We start from the raw sequence: 19,441 nt of genomic DNA on the forward strand, positions 1-19,441 counted from the left end.
TAGACTGTCTACAGGTAAATACATGGGAAATAGCACTGCTGATGTTGGAAGGGTATCCCTACACAGTCCACTCAAGGAAACATCCCTTCCTTCATAAAGTTGTACTATCTTATAGGTATAGTTTCGGAACTTCCAGATTGATGCTAAAGCACTTCATATTTGAGGTAAATGAAATCCCCACTGTCCAGGACACTTAATGTGAACCAGCTGACACAAGCTATATTAGGTTACCTTAGCAAATGAGGGAAAGGGAGTGGAGGCGGGGGAGGTTTCTTGAATTCACTGGATGAAGGAAAACGATCTGTTTGAATAATGGACTGCTCTGGCCCCTCCGAACAAGCTCAAGGCCCCTTGCAAATAGCTCATCACTGGGAGTAATCAATATACTGAATGACACCCAGAATACTTTGTATTTTGTGGTTTTAATTGTTGTGAACTGCACAGAGAACTTTAGTTATTGGGCAGTACAGAAATGCAACAAACAAACAAACAAACAAACAGGGCTACACATAGGATTTGGCTACAAGACACTGTTGTCTAGATCTATTTAAAAATCTATTTTTTAATTGAATGGATTGTTGTGACGTTGTCAGGGGAGAGGGGCACTTCAAATCTTCCCTGGTCCATCGGCTCCATTGTACAAAATACAAACTTAATCCTATTTTAGTAACTGAAAATATGTTATATTCAGACATTGGCGAATTGACAGCACACCAACGCTCTCAGTTTCCTATAGTAAGAATAACTAAGCAATAGTAATTGTTCCTTAGGGTACCGACAGCCATTCGACAGCCATTGTTCTCTTGCGGGGGGAGGGGGGTAGCCTGATGGATCTAGTACAGCTTCAAATGCTAATTCCTAGGTATGGAAATTGGCCCTGGCTCAGGTTTCCTTCCATTATACGCCCTCGGAGTACACAGATTTCCAACTTGTACCCTGCCCTGTTCCCATGAGGGAAACTGTTGATGCCAGGTAGGTAGTAGCAGAAAGAGGTTTTGCCCATACTTCTCCCAGCAGGGCACTATCACCAGTGGCTCCCTACTGCCCTAGCTCTCCTTTCTAACTTCTTTTCTCCTCTTCAGCCTCTTCAGTCTTGTTGCCTCTAAGGACCCTGACTAGTATCTTGCCTTTTGTTGTTCAGTCATTCAGTCGTGTCCGACTCTTCGTGACCCCATGGACCATAGCACGCCAGGCCTTCCTGTTCTGCGCTCTCTCCCAGAGCGTGCTCAAGTTCATATTCATTGCATCTGTGATGCTATCTAGCCATCTCATCCTCTGCCGTCCCCTTCTCCTTTTGCCTTCAGTCTTTCCCAGCATCAGGGTCTTTTCCAGGGAGTTTTCTCTTCGCATTAGGTGGCCAAAATATTGGAGCTTCAGCTTCATTATCTGTCCTTCCAATGAGCACTCAGGGTTGATTTCCTTTAGGATTGACTGATTTGACCTCCTTGCAGTCCAGGGCACTCGTAAGAGTCTTCTCCAGCACCACAGTTCGAAGGCATCAATTCTTCGGCGCTCAGCCTTCCTTATAGTCCAGCTCTCACAGCCATACATTACTACTGGGAAAACCATAGCTTTGATTAGACGGACCTTTGTCGGCAAGGTGATGTCTCTGCTTCTTACTATGCTGTCTAGGTTGGCCATAGCTTTCCTCCCAAGGAGCAAGCGTCTTTTAATTTCATGGCTACAGTCACCGTCTGCGGTGATCTTGGAGCCCAAGAAAGTAAAATCTGTCACTGCTGCCATTTCTTCCCCTTCTATATGCCAGGAAGTGATGGGGCCAGATGACATGATCTTCGTTTTTTTAATGTTGAGTTTCAAACCAGCTTTTGCACTCTCCTCTTTCACCCTCAACAAGAGGCTCTTTAGATCCTCTTCGCTTTCTGCCATTAGGGTGGTATCGTCTGCATATCGGAGGTTGTTGATAATTCTCCCAGCAATCTTAATTCCGACCTCTGATTCATCCAACCCGGCATTTCTCATGATGTACTCTGCATATAAGTTAAATAAGCAGGGTGACAATATGCAGCCTTGTCGTACTCCTTTCCCAATTTTGAACCAATCGGTTGTTCCATGTCTGGTTCTTACTGTTGCTTCTTGACCCTCGTACAGGTTTCTCAGGAGACAGGTAAGGTGGTCTGGTACTCCCATCACTTTCAGAATTTGCCACAGTTTGTTGTGATCCACACAATCAAAGGCTTTAGCGTAGTCAATGAAGCAGAAATAGACGTTTTTCTGGAATTCTCTTGCTTTCTCCATGATGCAGCGAATGTTGGCGATTTGATCTCTAGTTCCTCTGCCTCTTCGAAACCCCGCTTGTACTTCCGGTAGTTCTCGGTTCGCATACTGCTGAAGCCTAGCTTGTAGGATTTTGAGCATCACCTTGCTGGCATGTGAAATGAGCGCAATTGTGCGGTAGTTTGAACACTCTTTGGCGTTGCCCTTCTTTGGAACTGGAATGTAAACTGACCTTTTCCAGTCTTGTGGCCACTGTTGAGTGTTCCAGATTTGTTGGCATATTGAATGCAGCACTTTAACAGCATCATCTTTTAGGATTTTAAATAGCTCGGCTGGAATACTGTCATCTCCGCTAGCTTTGTTGTTACTAATGCTTCCTAAGGCCCACTTGACTTCACTCTCAAGGATGTCCGGCTCAAGTTCAGTGACCGCACTATCATGGCTATCAGGGACATTCAGATCTTTCCTGTATAGTTCTTCTGTGTATTCTTGCCACCTCTTCTTAATCTCATCTGCTTCTGTTAGGTCCCTGCCTTCTTTGTCCTTGATCATGCCCGTCTTTGCACAAAACGTTCCCTTGAGATCTCCCATTTTCTTGAAGAGATCTCTAGTCTTTCCCATTCTGTTGTTTTCCTCGATTTCTTTGCATTGTTCATTTAAGAAGGCCTTCTTGTCTCTCCTTGCTATTCTCTGGAACTCTGCATTCAGTTGGGTATATCTTCCCCTTTCTCCCTTGCTTTTCGCTTCCCTTCTTTCGTGAGCTACTTGTAAAGCCTCATCAGACAGCCACTTTGCTTTCTTGCATTTCTTTTTCTTTGGGATGGATTTCGTTGCTGCCTCCTGAACAATGTTACGGACCTCCGTCCATAGTTCCTCAGGCACTCTGTCTATCAGGTCTAATCCCTTAAATCTATTCCTCACCTCCACTGTATATTCATCAGGGATATGATTTAGGTCATACCTGAACGGTTTAGTGGTTTTCCCGACGTTCTTCAATTTAAGCCGAAATTGTGCAAGAAGCAGCTCATGATCTGAGCCACAGTCAGCTCCAGGTCTTGTTTTTACTGACTGTATGGAGCTTCTCCATCTTTGGCTGCAAAGGACATAATCAATCTGATTTCGATATTGACCATCTGGTGACGTCCATGTGTAGAGTCGCCTCTTGTGCTGTTGGAAAAGAGTGTTTGCTATGATCAGCATGTTCTCTTGGCAAAACTCTATTAGCTTTTGTCCTGCTTCATTTTGTACACCAAGGCCATGCCTGCCTGTTATCCCGGTGATTTCTTGACTTCCTACTTTAGCATTCCAATCCCCTATGATGAAGAGGACATCTTTTTTTGGTGTTAGTTCTAGAAGGTGTTGTAGGTCTTCATAGAACCGATCAACCTCAGCTTCTTTGGCCTCAGTGGTTGGGGCATAGACTTGAATTACTGTGATGTTGAATGGTTTGCCTTGGATTCGTACTGAGATCATTCTATCATTTTTAAGATTGTACCCCAATACTGCTTTTCCCACCCTTTTGTTGACTATGAGTGCTACTCCATTTCTTCTAAGGGATTCTTGCCCACAATAGTAGATATGATGGTCACCTGAATTAAATTCGCCCATGCCTGTCCATTTTAGTTCGCTGATTCCCAAGATGTCGATGTTCAATCTTGCCATCTCATGTTTGACCACCTCCAGCTTACCTTGATTCATTGATCTGACATTCCAGGTTCCTAAACAATATTGTTCTTTACAGCATCGGATTTTCTTTTCACCACCCCCTTTCTCTGTAATAAGTAGGGTTTCTCCTTTCCCAGCTAAGCTTATTGTTCTCTTCTCTTTAACTATCTCCTCCTTGCTCTTATCCACTCCAGCGATTCCCACTGTACCTTCATACATATTCCCTTTGCTTGGTCTCGTTCTTACTTGGCTGTTATCTTTGTAGGTTTTTCCACTTGCCTGTTTCCTTGTCTTCATCTGTTCTCCTCCTTCAGCTGTCTCTCCTCTCTCTCCACTCACCTCTGTTCTTTCTCCACCACTCCATTTCTCTCTCCACCACTGTTTATATAGCCCTGCTCTGCCTCTGGGACCCACCCACACTGGCTCAGCATTCTCTTTCTCCTCCCTATACCGGCTTCTAACTTGGTTGGCAGGTCTCTGCAGCATGTTGTCTTTGAGGCAAAGAGCCACTGGAGCCTGCCACCAGTCCAGATGGGGATTTTCATCTGGGTGTGATGTTCCCTCCTCCTCTTCGGACCCCTCCCTTGGCTGACAATTCTAAATTGAGAAGAATGAAAACTCAATTTAAATTCCAGCTAGGAAAAAATACAGCCAAAAGTTCTTGGAACTTTGGGGTAAATTTTGTCTCCAATGTTTCTCTAATGTCTGATTATGCAAACAGACAGAAACTAGGTTTCTGCACTACCAGAGGATTATCTTACAGACCACAACTTGTGCATGCTGTTCATCCATGCCATCCCAACTTAACAAAACTCCATTTCAGAAGTTTTATCATAGCATCTTTGTAGTTGGCCTCTCCTAAGCATGTCCATGGCCATGAAAACTAGTAGTCAAAGGGCCATGTACATGTGGACTGCTAAGATTTTCAATGTGAATGCTTGTCCTTGCATATTCCCTTGGTTTCATCTCATGTCCATGCTTACCAATGTGCAGGAGAGGGAGGGGGAGGGGGAGGGGAGAGAGAGAGAGAGAGAGAGAGACAGAGAGTACGTACATATACATGTGCACACAGGGCAAGTGTGGGCATTTGCACGTGTGTGAAAGAAAAAGATACTAGCAGACCACCTGGGCGTAAACAGTATTCAGAAACATATGACATAATTGCCTTTAGATGTTCATGCATAATTGCACCATTGTCAAAATTTGCCCATTCTAAGAACATAAGAAAAACTCTGCTGGATCAGACCAAAGGCCTGTCTAGCATCCCATTTCCCATAGTGGCAAACCAAATGTCTCTAGGAAGCCCACAAGCAGGACTAAGGTGCAACAGCCCTTACCCACGATTGCTCCCCAGCAGCCAGTATTCAGAGGGAGCCGGGAGACCTGGGTTCTAGTCCCCACTTGGCCACGGAAGCTCACTGGGTGACTTTGGAACAGTTACTGACTCTCAGCCTAACCAACCTCACAGGGGGGTTGTTGTGAGGATAAAACGGAGAGGAGGAGGATTATGTACACGGTTCTGGGTACTTAGAGGAAAAAAGGCACAATATAAATGCAATAAATAAATAAATAAATAAATAATTGTCTCTGATTCTGGAGGTAGCATAACTATGATATCTAGTAGCCATGGATAGCCTTTTCCTTCATGGATCTTTTTCTAACCCTCTTTTAATGCCATCTTAGTTCATGGCCATCATCACATCTTCTGCATCTAAGTCCTAAATTCAGGCCCGACACTTTGGATGTTATCTTTTCTCCAGATATGACAGGGCCTAGCTCATGGGAGAAAACCTCAAGAACAACTTCAAATGCCCTTCCTTTCTCAGTAACAATTATATCAAAAGAGAAGGTGGGATATATCATTTCCCATGTTTCTATTTGGAAAGTTAAGCCTATAATTAGTTAGAATGCACAATGAATTTCAAATTGGCTCTCTTCCACTTTCTATCTTGATTTAACGAATGACACATACGGAAAGTGACCAGCATAACAGACAGTCTTAGTATCACTTATGAAAATGCACTGAGTAGATGCATACAAGTATGAGGGAATGCCCACACCTGTACAAATGTGTATTTTGGGGTGTGGCTAACATGTAAAAAATGGAACACCCATATATATATATATATATATATATATATATATATTTTACTACCTACTCTCCCTCTAGATATCCTCAAGGTGTTATATCCTAATCCTCTGCATGTTTATTCAGAAGTGCCATGGATTTTAGTGGAATTTACTCTCAATTTAGTGTGCATAAGACTGTTGGCTAAATTAATCAAGGAGTTTCTTTTTCCAGTACACAACTGAAAAGTTAGAGGAAGTTATGTAAAGTCATAAGGGGGGCGGGGGATGGCTTAGCATATTACACAGCAGCAGATCTACATCTTCCACATGAGTGTATCCTTGTTGGGAAACCACAGCCAATCCAATCTCCCTGATAAGCACACCAACATAATACACACCACTAGCCGTGTGTTTCATTTATTTATGACACATTTCTGCCTCACCTTTCAGCTTTAAGTGCTTAAGGCAGCTTGCATAAATACCATTTACACAATCTACAGTTAAAAATCACAGACGCACCAATTCAGCAAAACATTGTCAGAAAACCAGCAGCCCTTAATACATCTATCCATCAGGAGAATGCTAGGATAGGGAGAATAGTAATGTGTGTTTTTTTACTTGCCGCCTGAAGGATGCAGTGACTGCACCCCTCTCCTTAACGTTTTCATACATTACATGTTCATGTACATACACAATTAATTTAAAGAGTACATCTTAAACATAAAATGTGTGGTAGACACGGGGAGAGGTTACACAGCACCCTGGCTTGTTCTGAAATGCAAAACTCTGCTCCCAATTGTGGGAAAATGCAACATTTGCTGAAATGCAAAATTCAAGTCCCAATGACTCTGAGGGCATTCCCGCAATAAATTACTAATAGTAACGTCCCACTAGAAAGCAACAAAAGCCAAACAGGTGGTGTCCTCACTCTATGGGTAGAATCCAATTAAAGGCCTACTTAGAGTAGACCCATTGAAATGAATGGGACTTAAGTTAGTAAGTCTAACTTAAGTCCCATTCATTTCAATGGGTCTACTCTAAGTAGGCCTTTAACTGGATTCTACCCTATCTTTCCCACAAGCGACCTGGGCAACAGGTGACAGGCGAAAAAGCCCCGGCCCAGCCTCCCCGCTTGGCGGTGGGGCGCAGAAGGGACTTCCTCAAGCCCAGCTCCGTTCAGCCTATTTCAAGTGCCCAAATCCTGACCGAGAAAGCCAGCCGCTTCTAGGCTCGGAGTTCTCGAAAATCATTGCATAGGACAAGCGAGGGCAGCGCCACACAGCTACGGCTAGCACTGCCCACCGCCGGCTTCTTCGTGGGAGGCCCTCGCCGCCCTTTCTCGACCGACCCTTGAAAAGACTCACCCCGCCGCCGTCGCCGCCGTCGCCGCGGACTCTCTGAACTCGGTACTCAGTACACACCTGGGCAGGGGACTTGCAGGAAAGTCGGGGCGGAATCGGGCGTGGCCAGAACCCAATGGGCGGGACCAGGGCCGCTTCCCCTCCTCCGCTTGGCCGCCCCCGAAGCAGGAACAACGCGTTCCCGCCAGCGGGACGCATCCCAGCGGCGTAGTCGCAACGCCTCGGTCGCTCGAGCCGGGCGGGCTCAAGCGTGCGTGGAAGAAGCCGTCTTCCTCGCTCCTAAAAGGCCGCTGCCCCCTGCCTCGCGTCCGGATAGGCGGCGCTGGTGGCTGCTCAGGGCGGCGGCCGGGAGCCCTTTTCAGCGGCGCAGGAAACAATGTTCATTTCCCTCAGGGCCGACTGCGCTTCACAGCGGCACTCGAGGAGTCTAGTGCTTGGCCAGCTGCGCGCATCCCGCAGTTCTAGGGGGAAATCCAGCATGAGTCCTACACAGAGAAGACCCACTGAAATGAATGGCGCTTAAGTTAGTGAGCCTCATCTATTTCAAAGGATCGACTCCATGAAAGACTTGCGTTGGGTTTACCCCCAAAGTCCGCAAGGGGACGCGTGCCCCGTCTAGCAGGAAGCCGTGATTGCCTTAGCTTCCCCGGGTGTATTTACAGGCATATTTCCCTTTCAGACATTAAAATGGTCCCACGGGGACTTGCGGCGTACACGCCTTAAACTTGCTCGGCATGTGGAGTATGTGCGAGGCTGGACTTTCTACGGAATTCCGTGGGGGGAAATCGCTCCTTGTTTTCCTAAACCGAAAGCATTGCAACCGAAAGCATTGCAACCTGAGGTAGGCTGTGTCTGACTGGAAGCTGGCGGGAAGATCCTGTTTAACCCTTCCTTGTTCCGTGCCGACTCAAAATCGCCCTTACTAGCCTCCTTTTTCACAGGAGGGGGCAGAAAGGGGAGGGGGGCAGCTTAAGACATGTGACGTGAGACGGAACAGCAAATGGCGTGTTACCCAAAGGCTGGCCAACTTTGTAGAAATCCCACAATTGCCCCTTCCCCTTTCATGACATCCAGAATCAGCTACCTGAGATGGGGTGAGCTGAAGGTAGATCCAGATCTACTGGTAGAGATCTCTGGTGATTTGCAATAGATGGACAAGGATGTCTAATCTCAGTTGTTTAACAGTAGCAAGAACTACCCCCTTGCTGTGGCGAAGGGGCTTGCGTAACTCAGTGAAGCCATAAGCTATGCCGTGCAGGGCCACCCAAGACGGACAGATCATGTTGGAGAGTTCTGACAAAATGTGGTCCGCTCGAGAAGGAAATGGCAACTCACTCCAGTATTCTTGCCAAGAAAACCCCATGGAACATATCACAAGGCTGAAAGATATGACGCCAGAAGATGAGCCCCTCAGGTCGGAAGGTGTCCAATATACTACTGGGGAAGAGCAGAGGGAATTTCCAAGTAGCACCAGAAAGAGTGAAGCGGCTGGGCCAAAGCCGAAAGGACACTCAGCTGTGGATGTATCTGGTGGTGAAAAGAAAATCCGATGCAGTAAAGAACAATATTGTTTAGGAACCTGGAATGAATCAAGGTAAGTTGGAGGTGGTGAAACGTGAGATGGCAAGACTGAACATCGACATCTTGGGAATCAGCGAACTAAAATGGACAAGTATGGGCAAATTTAATTCAGGTGATCATTATATCTACTACTGTGGGCAAGAATCTCTTAGAAGAAATGGAGTAGCACTCGTAGTCAATAAAAGGGTGGGAAAAGCAGTACTGGAGTACAATCTCAAAAATGACAGAATGATCTCAGTACGAATCCAAGGCAAACCAACATCACAGTAATTCAAGTAACCCAACCTCTGAGGCCGAAGAAGCTGAGGTTGATCGGTTTTATGAAGACCTACAACACCTTCTAGAACTAACACCAAAAAAAGATGTCCTCTTCATCATAGGGGATTGGAATGCTAAAGTAGGAAGTCAAGAAATCACTGGGATAACAGGCAAGCATGGCCTTGGTGTACAAAATGAAGCAGGACAAAAGCTAATAGAGTTTTGCCAAGAGAAAACGCTGATCATAGCAAACACTCTTTTCCAACAGCACAAGAGGCGACTCTACACATGGACATCACCAGATGGTCAATATCGAAATCAGATTGATTATGTCCTTTGCAGCCAAAGATGGAGAAGCTCTATACAGTCAGTAAAAACAAGACCTGGAGCTGACTGTGGCTCAGATCATGAGCTGCTTGTTGCAAAATTTCAGCTTAAATTGAAGAACGTAGGGAAAACCACTAAACCGTTCAGGTATGACCTCAATCATATCCCTGATGAATATACAGTGGAGGTGAGGAATAGATTTCAGGGATTAGACCTGACAGAGTGCCTGAAGAACTATGGACGGTGGTCTGTAACATTGTTCAGGAGTCAGCAACGAAATCCATCCCAAAGAAAAAGAAATGCAAGAAAGCCAAGTGGCTGTCTGATGAGGTTTTACAAGTAGCTGAGGAAAGAAGGGAAGTGAAAAGCAAGGGAGAAAGGGGAAGATATATCCAACTGAACGCAGAGTTCCAGAGAATAGCAAGGAGAGACAAGAAGGCCTTCTTAAATGCACAATGCAAAGAAATCGAGGAAAACAACAGAATGGGAAGGACTAGAGATCTCTTCAAGAAAATCGGAGGTCTCAAGGGACCGTTTTGTGCAAAGACGGGCATGATAAAGGACAAAGAAGGCAGGGACCTAACAGAAGCAGATGAGATTAAGAAGAGGTGGAAAGAATACAAAGAAGAACTATACAGGAAAGATCTGAATGTCCCTGATAGCCATGATAGTGCGGTCACTGAACTTGAGCCGGACATCCTAGAGAATGAAGTCAAGTGGGCCTTAGGAAGCATTACTAACAACAAAGCTAGTAGAGATGACAGTATTCCAGCTGAGCTATTTAATATCCTAAAAGATGATGCTGTTAAAGTGCTGCACTCAATATGCCAACAAATTTGGAACACTCAACAGTGGCCACAAGACTGGAAAAGGTCAGTTTACATTCCAATTCCAAAGAAGGGCAATGCCAAAGAGTGTTCAAACTACCGTACAATTACGCTCATTTCACATGCCAGCAGGGTTACGCTCAAAATCCTACAAGCTAGGCTTCAGCAGTATGTGAACCGAGAACTACCGGAAGTACAAGCGGGGTTTCGAAGAGGCAGAGGAACTAGAGATCAAATCGCCAACATTCGCTGGATCATGTAGAAAGCAAGAGAATGCCAGAAAAGCATCTATTTCTGCTTCATTGACTACGCTAAAGCCTTTGATTGTGTGGATCACAACAAACTGTGGCAAATTCTGAAAGAGATGGGAGTACCAGACAACCTTACCTGTCTCTTGAGAAACCTGTATGAGGGTCAAGAAGCAACAGTAAGAACCACACATGGAACAACCAATTGGTTCAAAATTGGGAAAGGAGTACGACAAGGCTGCATATTGTCGCCCTGCTTATTTAACTTATATGCAGAGTACATCATGAGAAATGCCAGGTTGGATGAATCACAGGTTGGAATTCAGATTGCTGGGAGAATTATCAACAACCTCAGATACGTAGACGATACCACCCTAATGACAGAAAGCGAAGAGGATCTAAAGAGCCTCTTGTTGAGGGTAAAAGTAGAGAGTGCAAAAGCTGGTTTGAAACTCAACATTAAAAAAACGAAGATCATGGCATCTGGCCCCATCACTTCCTGGCATATAGAAGGGGAAGAAATTGAAGCAGTGACAGATTTTACTTTCTTGGGCTCCAAGATCACCGCAGACGGTGACTGTAGCCATGAAATTAAAAGACGCTTGCTCCTTGGGAGGAAAGCTATGGCAAACCTAGACAGCATAGTAAGAAGCAGAGACATCACCTTGCCGACAAAGGTTCGCAAAATCAAAGCTATGGTTTTCCCGGTAGTAATGTATGGCTGTGAGAGCTGGACTCTAAGGGAGGCTGAGCGCCGAAGAATTGATGCTTTCAAACTGTGGTGCTAGAGAAGACTCTTACGAGTGCCCTGGACTGCAAGGAGGTCAAATCAGTCAATCCTAAAGGAAATCAACCCTGAGTGCTCATTGGAAGGACAGATACTGAAGCTGAAGCTCAAATATTTTGGCCACCTAATGCGAAGAGAAAACTCATTGGAAAAGACCCTGATGCTGGGAAAGATTGAAGGCAAAAGGAGAAGGAGACGGCAGAGGATGGGATGGCTAGATAGCATCACCGATGCAATGAATATGAACTTGAGCACACTCCGGGAGAGAGCGGAGGACAGGAAGGCCTGGCGTGCTATGGTCCATGGGGTCACGAAGAGTTGGACACGACTTAACGACTGAACAACAGCAACAACTACAAGGCTTCCTCTACCCCAAATTAAGGTGCTGAAACAAAGAAAGCTTTTTGTGGGGTGGGGGGACCTCAAGTGGATTTTTGTGTGAAAGGAGCGTGAGCTCAGTTTTAGTACTGAAAACACTTATGGGCGAGTATATGCTCAGATGCACATTTGTTCCGTATTTTGAAGGCTGAAATCTGAAACTTGCATACTGGGGACTTACTACCAAATAAACATTAATAGGATTGTTCTACAAATGTTTGGTGTTAGCTTCCTAGCTCTTCTAGATGAGCCTCAGGGTGTCAGTGAAAAATCAAAGGAGATCTTGCAAGCCTCAACCTGCAGCTCCTAACCTAAAGCAGCATGACCGCCCCCCCCCCCCCTCACTCTGCCTAGCAGGGCTGGCCATCTCCTATTTCTGAAAAAGTATGGGAAAGGGTTAAACAGTCTCTACTCTTCCTTCTATCCAGCAGGTGCAGCCTGCCACAGAACAGGGCCAATACAGATGTGACTTAAAACACGTATCTACCAGTTACATCTTTTTTTCTTTTCATTTTTACTCCGCACAGGGCCAAAATCCGAATCAGGGACGTAGCATAGGGGGCAGGGCCGCCTTTAAGATCTGTATATGGCCCCATGCACGTACTCTAGAGTGAGAATGAACAAAAGCCATAGCTGCTAGATAGAGATTTAAAGTAATGTCTGTTTTGGCCCTGAGTAAGTAGATGTCAGTTGAACCTTAGGGCCAAAACAGACATTTAAATCTTCATCTAGCAGGCATGGCTTGTGTTAACTTTTCTTCCAAACTAGGCACAGGGCTCAATCAGGATTAAATTGGGAAGTAGGAGAGCTTTTAAGATCTGGACTGGGCCCCATGCACCCATTCTCGAGTAAAAATGACAAAAAAAAGATGTAGCAACTAGATACGGCTTTAAAGTAATGTCTGCTGTGGCTCAAATTGTACTCTGTATGGCAAATAAGTTTGCCATGTGTATATCACAAGTTCACAGGTGAATAGTATAATGTTTGAAAGGGAAATATGTCTGAAAAGGAAACATGAAGAGCTGCTGAGGCAATCACTGTTTCCTGGCATGAATCCATGTGGTTACAAAACTCATGTTCTCTTTCTGATACGAAGGTCACTGGGAGACACACAGTAGTAAGTAACTGACATAAACATGTCTTCTAGTGTGAAGTACAGAATGGAGTGGTTCGCATGATCAATCAACCTTGGATCCCAGAAACCAAACAATCCCATATACCCCAGATGCTGTCTAGGGGGCATAGAATTGCTCTCTTAGGGTGCAATCCTATGGGGATGGGTAGCCGCCTCCGAACTCAGAGGTGACCGCCTATCCAATGCAGGGCAGGAGAAGCACGGAGGGGATTGTTCCCTCCGCACTTCTCCTTCCCTGCATTTGTGGCTAGACAGGCTAGACTGTCTAGCTGCAGGAAGGTGGAGTGGGGGAGAGGCGCTGGACGACACATAGGATGTGTCATACCAGTATTTCCGCCTTCCCCGCCCTGGAACGCCCCCCGGAACACCCTGTTTTGGCTGCTCTGCACTCCTCTTCCAAGCGTGGAGAACAAGGCAGCGCGGAAGGGGTGGAAGATCAGTTCCCAGAAAACCACATATTGGTTTGTGGTTTTCCCCAATACACAATATTGGAGATGTGATTTAACAATGGAGAAGCAAAGTACTGCAAACGTCAGAGAAGTGCATCATCATAGAGACGAATTACTGGTGAAATGGGAGTGCAAGACAATTCTGAAGGATGGAAAGGCTCAGTGAGGTCACGACCACGTGAAAAACATACCCATGGGCAAGGCTATCATGCCAAAGTAAATGTGGAGGATAGGGGCACACAGCACTAGAGGCATGGAGAACCCGAATTGAAGAAATAAAATGGAGTAAAAGTAGTCTCAGAAAATCCAGCTTTTCCACCGTAAATCTCTGGGGTGGCTGCAGATTGGCTGAAGACCTTGAAATGCTCCCAATTTGCAGCAAATCCCCCATGAGGAAAGCCCCCAGGGCCCAAACCATTTAAGCTTTAAAGGTTAAAACCAGCATTTTAAATTGCCTTGGAAACATACTGGCAACCAATGCAGCTGGTGCAGTACCGGTGTCACATGAGCAGACCGCCCAGCCCATTCCGTTGCTCTGTCCAGTAATGTACTGAGCATGTTGCCAGGCTCCAGACCATTCATAGTCTGAACTAGTACCTCCTCTTTGAAATGTATCGCATAGGTTCCTGGAGAGGAGCAGGTTGCTGAATGTTTCAAAGTAAGGTATACTATGTGGATCTTGGTGTGACCAGAATGGCCTGGTGTATCACAGAGTGCTTGGCGCAGCACAATGGGATGGGGAGCATGACAGGAGGAGCTCTCTGCATCCTGCTGCCTTTGTGGGGAGGGAACAGGATGGTGGCCTATGGGTTTACAGAGCCTAATTTTAGCTCTAAAATATAACACATTCTGTGACATGAAAGGGACGACTATATCAAGGGGCGGAGAGACTCAGACATTTCGAACTGACAATTTTTCTTTTCAAATCTCTGTGGCAATAGATTTTTAAAAAATATATAAGTATCAATGCAACATGATTGCATTTTATGACTTATTTATTTATGAGCAGATGGTTAACACTAAGACTAGTAATTACAATCACATGACAGCATCAATAAATTAACAGCTCAGTCCTATACATATCTTCTCAGCAGTGAATCTTACTGAGTTCAGTGACAAGTGGATATAAGATTGCAGCCTAAATCCTGAGCTTTTCCTATGTCTTTTACAGCACAGTCCTATGCATGTCTGTTCAGAAGTAAGTCCCACAAAGTTCAGTGGGACTTAGGGTGCCCCAAACACTGTGTCTTCCATTTGTAACCCTCCCATGTTTCCCCACCACTTCTGTCTTTTTTTTTACCACAAAAAATCTGTTGAGGGAAAGCGGGTACAGCTGCACAATGCCTGTTGATTGGTAGCAACAGGAGCCATCTATCTAGAAGCACCCTTACTACCCCCAGAGAAGTGTGAATAAGGATTTCAGTTTTTAATCTGTTGTTCTGATTATATCCATTCTACTTCCAAAATATATGACCTATTATATCTATAGATTAGCCTCTCATCTTTATGCATCTTCTTCAGGGTCTTTATTAAGTTCATAAATAAAGACAAAGGAAAGAAAGCTAGATCTTATTTCCCCAACCTCGGGCCCTCCAGATGTGTTGGACTACACCTTCCATCATCCCCACCCACCAGGGCTGCCTTAAATAGTTGAGGTTGCTATCCCGCACCCCACAACAGACAGGAATTCTCACCATCTTACCATAAAGACTCAAAATGTAAGCATTTTGTTATCAATTGATTTTCAGTGTTCCACAATCTTGCCCTACATTTTTTCCTCACACAATTCTACCTTGCAATTTGTGCTGAGATGTAATAGAAGTAAGGCAACATAGGGATGGATTGTTGAAGCTGACAATCATTATCTTGCTTTACAAAAGGTATCAGGTGCTCCTTTTACACAGAACTGCTTGGTCTAAATGAAACCAGCAGTATCCAAACCACATTTAAATGAAATAATCTTTTCCTGATATTCATACATATAACACTATATTCAGTTTCTTGGTGGGGCTTCTTCAGGCTTATCTTGCAGAATACTTATGAGATTTAGTTGCTGAAAAGTGCCTGTGTAAAACCTTTTCCATGTATCTCAATCTCTCCTTGGCCGGGGATTGCATCCCATGATGCTCCCCAGTCTGGCCTGGGGCACTCTCCCAGGACATGTCCCCTTCCCTGCCCCCAGCATCCTCTTCATCTCCATTGTGGCATCCTGGATGAGGAGCTTTAGACAACCTGCCCAGTATACCATGACAAGGATGAAGACTGGGCCCTCTTTGCTCCTCAGCTAAGCTGTGCAGATCAAATGACGAGCAGAGAGGTCCAGATCTTTATCCCCATTGTGGTTTTCTGGGTTGGGAGTGTGTTGGTTGTGCTCTCCTTTGGAAATGGTAGGCAAGCTAAATATATTTGACTGGTTCATTTCCTAATTCCACTTTCCCTCAGGCTGTCAGAAGGTATATCCTACTCTAGAAACTACCCTCCAGCACTGCAGTCCAGATGTGGATCACTCCACCCCATGCGACTATTTGCCAACATTTACAGGGACAGGAGATTGGATCATGGATCTCCATGTTATCTAATTTGGCCATGAGTCCTTCCTCTCCCATCTCCGCAGGGTTTTTGGGGGGTGAGGGGCTTGTGCTATTTGCTCTCTCCGCTGTAGATGTCGGAAGGCTTCTCTCTCCCTTTTTCACATGTCCTCTCAGTCTTTAAGTAACTGGCATTGTGGCCAGCGGATGAAATGGTTCATCTGTTTTATCTCTTGTGTTCACCACTCCGAGATCTGTTCTGGATATGGAGCAGTATATAAGTATTGTAAATAAATAAAACAAATAAATTTGCTGTGACATCAGCTTTGATACCCTCAAGCCATAATGTACACCAGGGACAGATCACACAATTTAGCTGCTCCTTGTGGGGAAAAAACATATTTACTACCCCCCTCCCCAACATCTTGTTGTATATGTCAGCAGCTAGTGGTTGGGGTGGAGGTTGTATTTCCTCCTCAAGGGGTTTCCTGCAGCAGGGAAGGAACTTTCATTCCATTTGACAGTACAGAATAAGGGAAAGGGAGCTGCAACTGGAAAAATGAGGCATCTCCACATGCCTCAGACTGTGTTGTCCCAGGGGTCTGGGGTGGGTTGTGTTCCCCATAAAGGATTTTGCCAATTAACCTAGAGCCCCTAGAATTCTGTTGATGCAACAGAGACCAGTATTGGCTATTGTGTGGGGCCAACCCCGATTTCCACTCCTCATGAAGAACATACAGTTTTTAAATAAGATTAATCATTTTTCTGTATATAGCAGAGTTGTCCCATTCCTCCTTAACGTCTTCTCCGTAAGGAGCAGGAAAAAGGAGAGACACAAGAAGAACCAGGAAACAGTTCTTACACCCCTTAAGACTATGTGACTTTGGCTAAAACTGAAACAAGCACTCTATGCGGGGCACACTTTATACACCAACCACAAGTTGTGCAAACAAATAATGTAACAACTATTTCACATATACTAAACTTCAGATTCACTGAAACCAAATGGTATAATTAGCAAAACCGTGTATTTACTTAATGGTAGGGAACGATAAGGGAGATGTTATCCAGACAAGTAAAATGAAAGTATTATTTACAAAGGCTAGTCATGACACCTGGAGGACAAAAGGCAGGTAGCACAGAATTGCAGGGATGGCGTCAAGAAGGCTAAAGCTGAGAACAAGCTGAGGTTAGCGAGGGATGCTAAAAACAACAAAAAGGCTTTCTTCAGCTACGTGCATAGTAAAAGGCAGAGGAAAGAAATGGTTGTTCAGCTATTAAATAAGGATGGCTCTCAGAACCGCTGTCTATTCTCTTTGAGAAATCATGGAAGACGGGGGAAGTGCCAGATGACTGGAGGAGGGCTAACGTGGTCCCTATCTTCAAAAAGGGTAAAAAGGAGGAACCTGGGAACTACAGATCAGTCAGTATGACCTCAATCCCTGGGAAAATTCTAGAGCAGATGATAAAGCAATCCATCTGGAAGCACCTTGAAAACAATGCTGTGATTACTTGAAGCCCACATGGATTTGTCAAAAACAAGTCCTGCCACACGAATCTGATCTCATTTTTTGATCAAGTTACCTCCCTTGTAGACTGTGGCAATGCTGTAGACATCATATACCTCGACTTCAGCAAAGCTTTCGACAAAGTGCCCCATGATTTCCTGATGAGCAAACTAGCTCAAAGTGGGCTAGATGAAACAACAATCCAGTGGATCCACAGTTGGCTACAGAATCGGACTCAAAGAGTGCTTATCAATGGGACCTTCTCAAACTGGGGAGAGGTATCGAGTGGGGTACCACAGGGCTCAGTCCTGGGCCCAGTGCTCTTCAACATTTTTATTAATGACTTGGAGGAGGAGGTGCAGGGAATGCTGATCGAATTTGCAGATGACACAAAATTGGGTGGGATAGCTAATACTTTGGAAGACAAAAACAAAATTCAAAGTGATCTGGATAGACTGGAGCGCTGGGCAGAAAACAACAGAATGACATTGAATAGGGATAAATGCAAAGTTCTGCACCTAGGAAAAAGAAACCAAAGGCACAGTTACATGATGGGGGATACGTGGCTCAACTACACTACGAGCGAGAAGGATCTTGGAATTGTTGTCGATCACAAGCTGAAGATGAGCCAACAATGTGATGTGGCTGCAAAAAAGGCAAATGCTATTTGGGGCTGCATTAACAGAAGCATAGCTTCCAAATCCTGGGAAGTACTAGTTCCCCTCTACTCAGCACTGGTTAGGCCTCATCTGGAGTACTGTGTCCAGTTCTGGGCACCACGCTTTAAGAAGGATGCAGACAAACTGGAGAGGGTTCAGAGGAGGGCAACAAAGATGATCAGGGGATTGGAAACAAAGCCCTATGAAGAGAGACTGAAAGAACTGGGCATGTTTAGCCTTGAGAAGAGAAGACTGAGGGAGATATGGTAGCACTCTTCAAGTACTTGAAAGGTTGTCACAGAGAAGAAGGCCAGGATCTCTTCTTGATCATCCCAGAGTGCAGGACATGGAATAATGGGCTCAAGTTACAGGAAGCCAGATTCCGGCTGAACATCAGGAAAAGCTTCCTGAGTGTCAGAGCAATACGACAATGGAACCAATTACCTGGGGAGGTGGTGGGCTCTCCCGCACTGGAGGCATTCAAGACGAGGCTGGACAGCCATCTGTCAGGGATGCTCTGATTTGGATTCCTGCATTGAGCAGGGGGTTTGACTCGATGGCCTTGTAGGCCCCTTCCAACCCTACTGTTCTATGATTCTATTCTAAAACTGAATGGGGGTAAGTAGCAATATCAGTTGGGTAATTGAGGTGCCGAAGAATTGATGCTTTCGAACTGTGGTGCTGGAGAAGACTCTTACGAGTCCCCTGGACTGCAAGGAGGTCAAATCAGTCCATCCTAAAGGAAATCAACCCTGAGTGCTCATTGGAAGGACAGATACTGAAGCTGAAGCTCCAATATTTTGGCCACCTAATGCGAAGAGAAAACTCCCTGGAAAAGACCCTGATGCTGGGAAAGACTGAAGGCAAAAGGAGAAGGGGACGGCAGAGGATGAGATGGCTAGATAGCATCACGGATGCAATGAATATGAACTTGAGCACGCTCCGGGAGAGAGCGCAGGACAGGAAGGCCTGGCGTGCTATGGTCCATGGGGTCACGAAGAGTCGGACACGACTGAACGACTGAACAACAACAACAATTGAGGTCTTCACAATGGGAACTCCAGTATATCGAAATTCAAAGTTAAAAACGCTAACCAATCAATTATAAACATCATGATTATTGGAGCCGAAAGCACCGATACAACTTTCACATTCACATGTTCAGTAGCAGATGTGACTCTGTATTCACATGTTGTAAACATACGAAATTAATTAATTATGAATATTCACTTTGGATCTGTTTTTTATTTCATAATGTTTAGTATCACTGTACTGATCTGTAAGAAAAGCTTTCTCAACTCTGACCCTCTGCTGCCATCATGTGGCTGTTGTGTTTCCAGCCTTGCAAAGACAAGAGTGTCACACACACACACACACACACAGCACTTATCCAGTAAATCACAGAGACCTGGTTTACACCTAACA

At 45.1% G+C, this 19,441-nt stretch overlaps 1 protein-coding gene across 1 annotated transcript in view; it reads right to left on the reverse strand.

Moving 5' to 3' along the window:
* MON1A (MON1 vesicular trafficking associated A) overlaps window positions 1-19,441 on the reverse strand; it is a 37,862-nt gene that overhangs the window by 326 nt on the left and 18,095 nt on the right. The window lies entirely within an intron of this gene.

The sequence above is a fragment of the Heloderma suspectum genome, chromosome 2 (assembly GCF_057233095.1).
Source record: "Heloderma suspectum isolate Gila_16-S chromosome 2, 16-S_ref, whole genome shotgun sequence".
NCBI lineage: Eukaryota > Metazoa > Chordata > Lepidosauria > Squamata > Helodermatidae > Heloderma > Heloderma suspectum.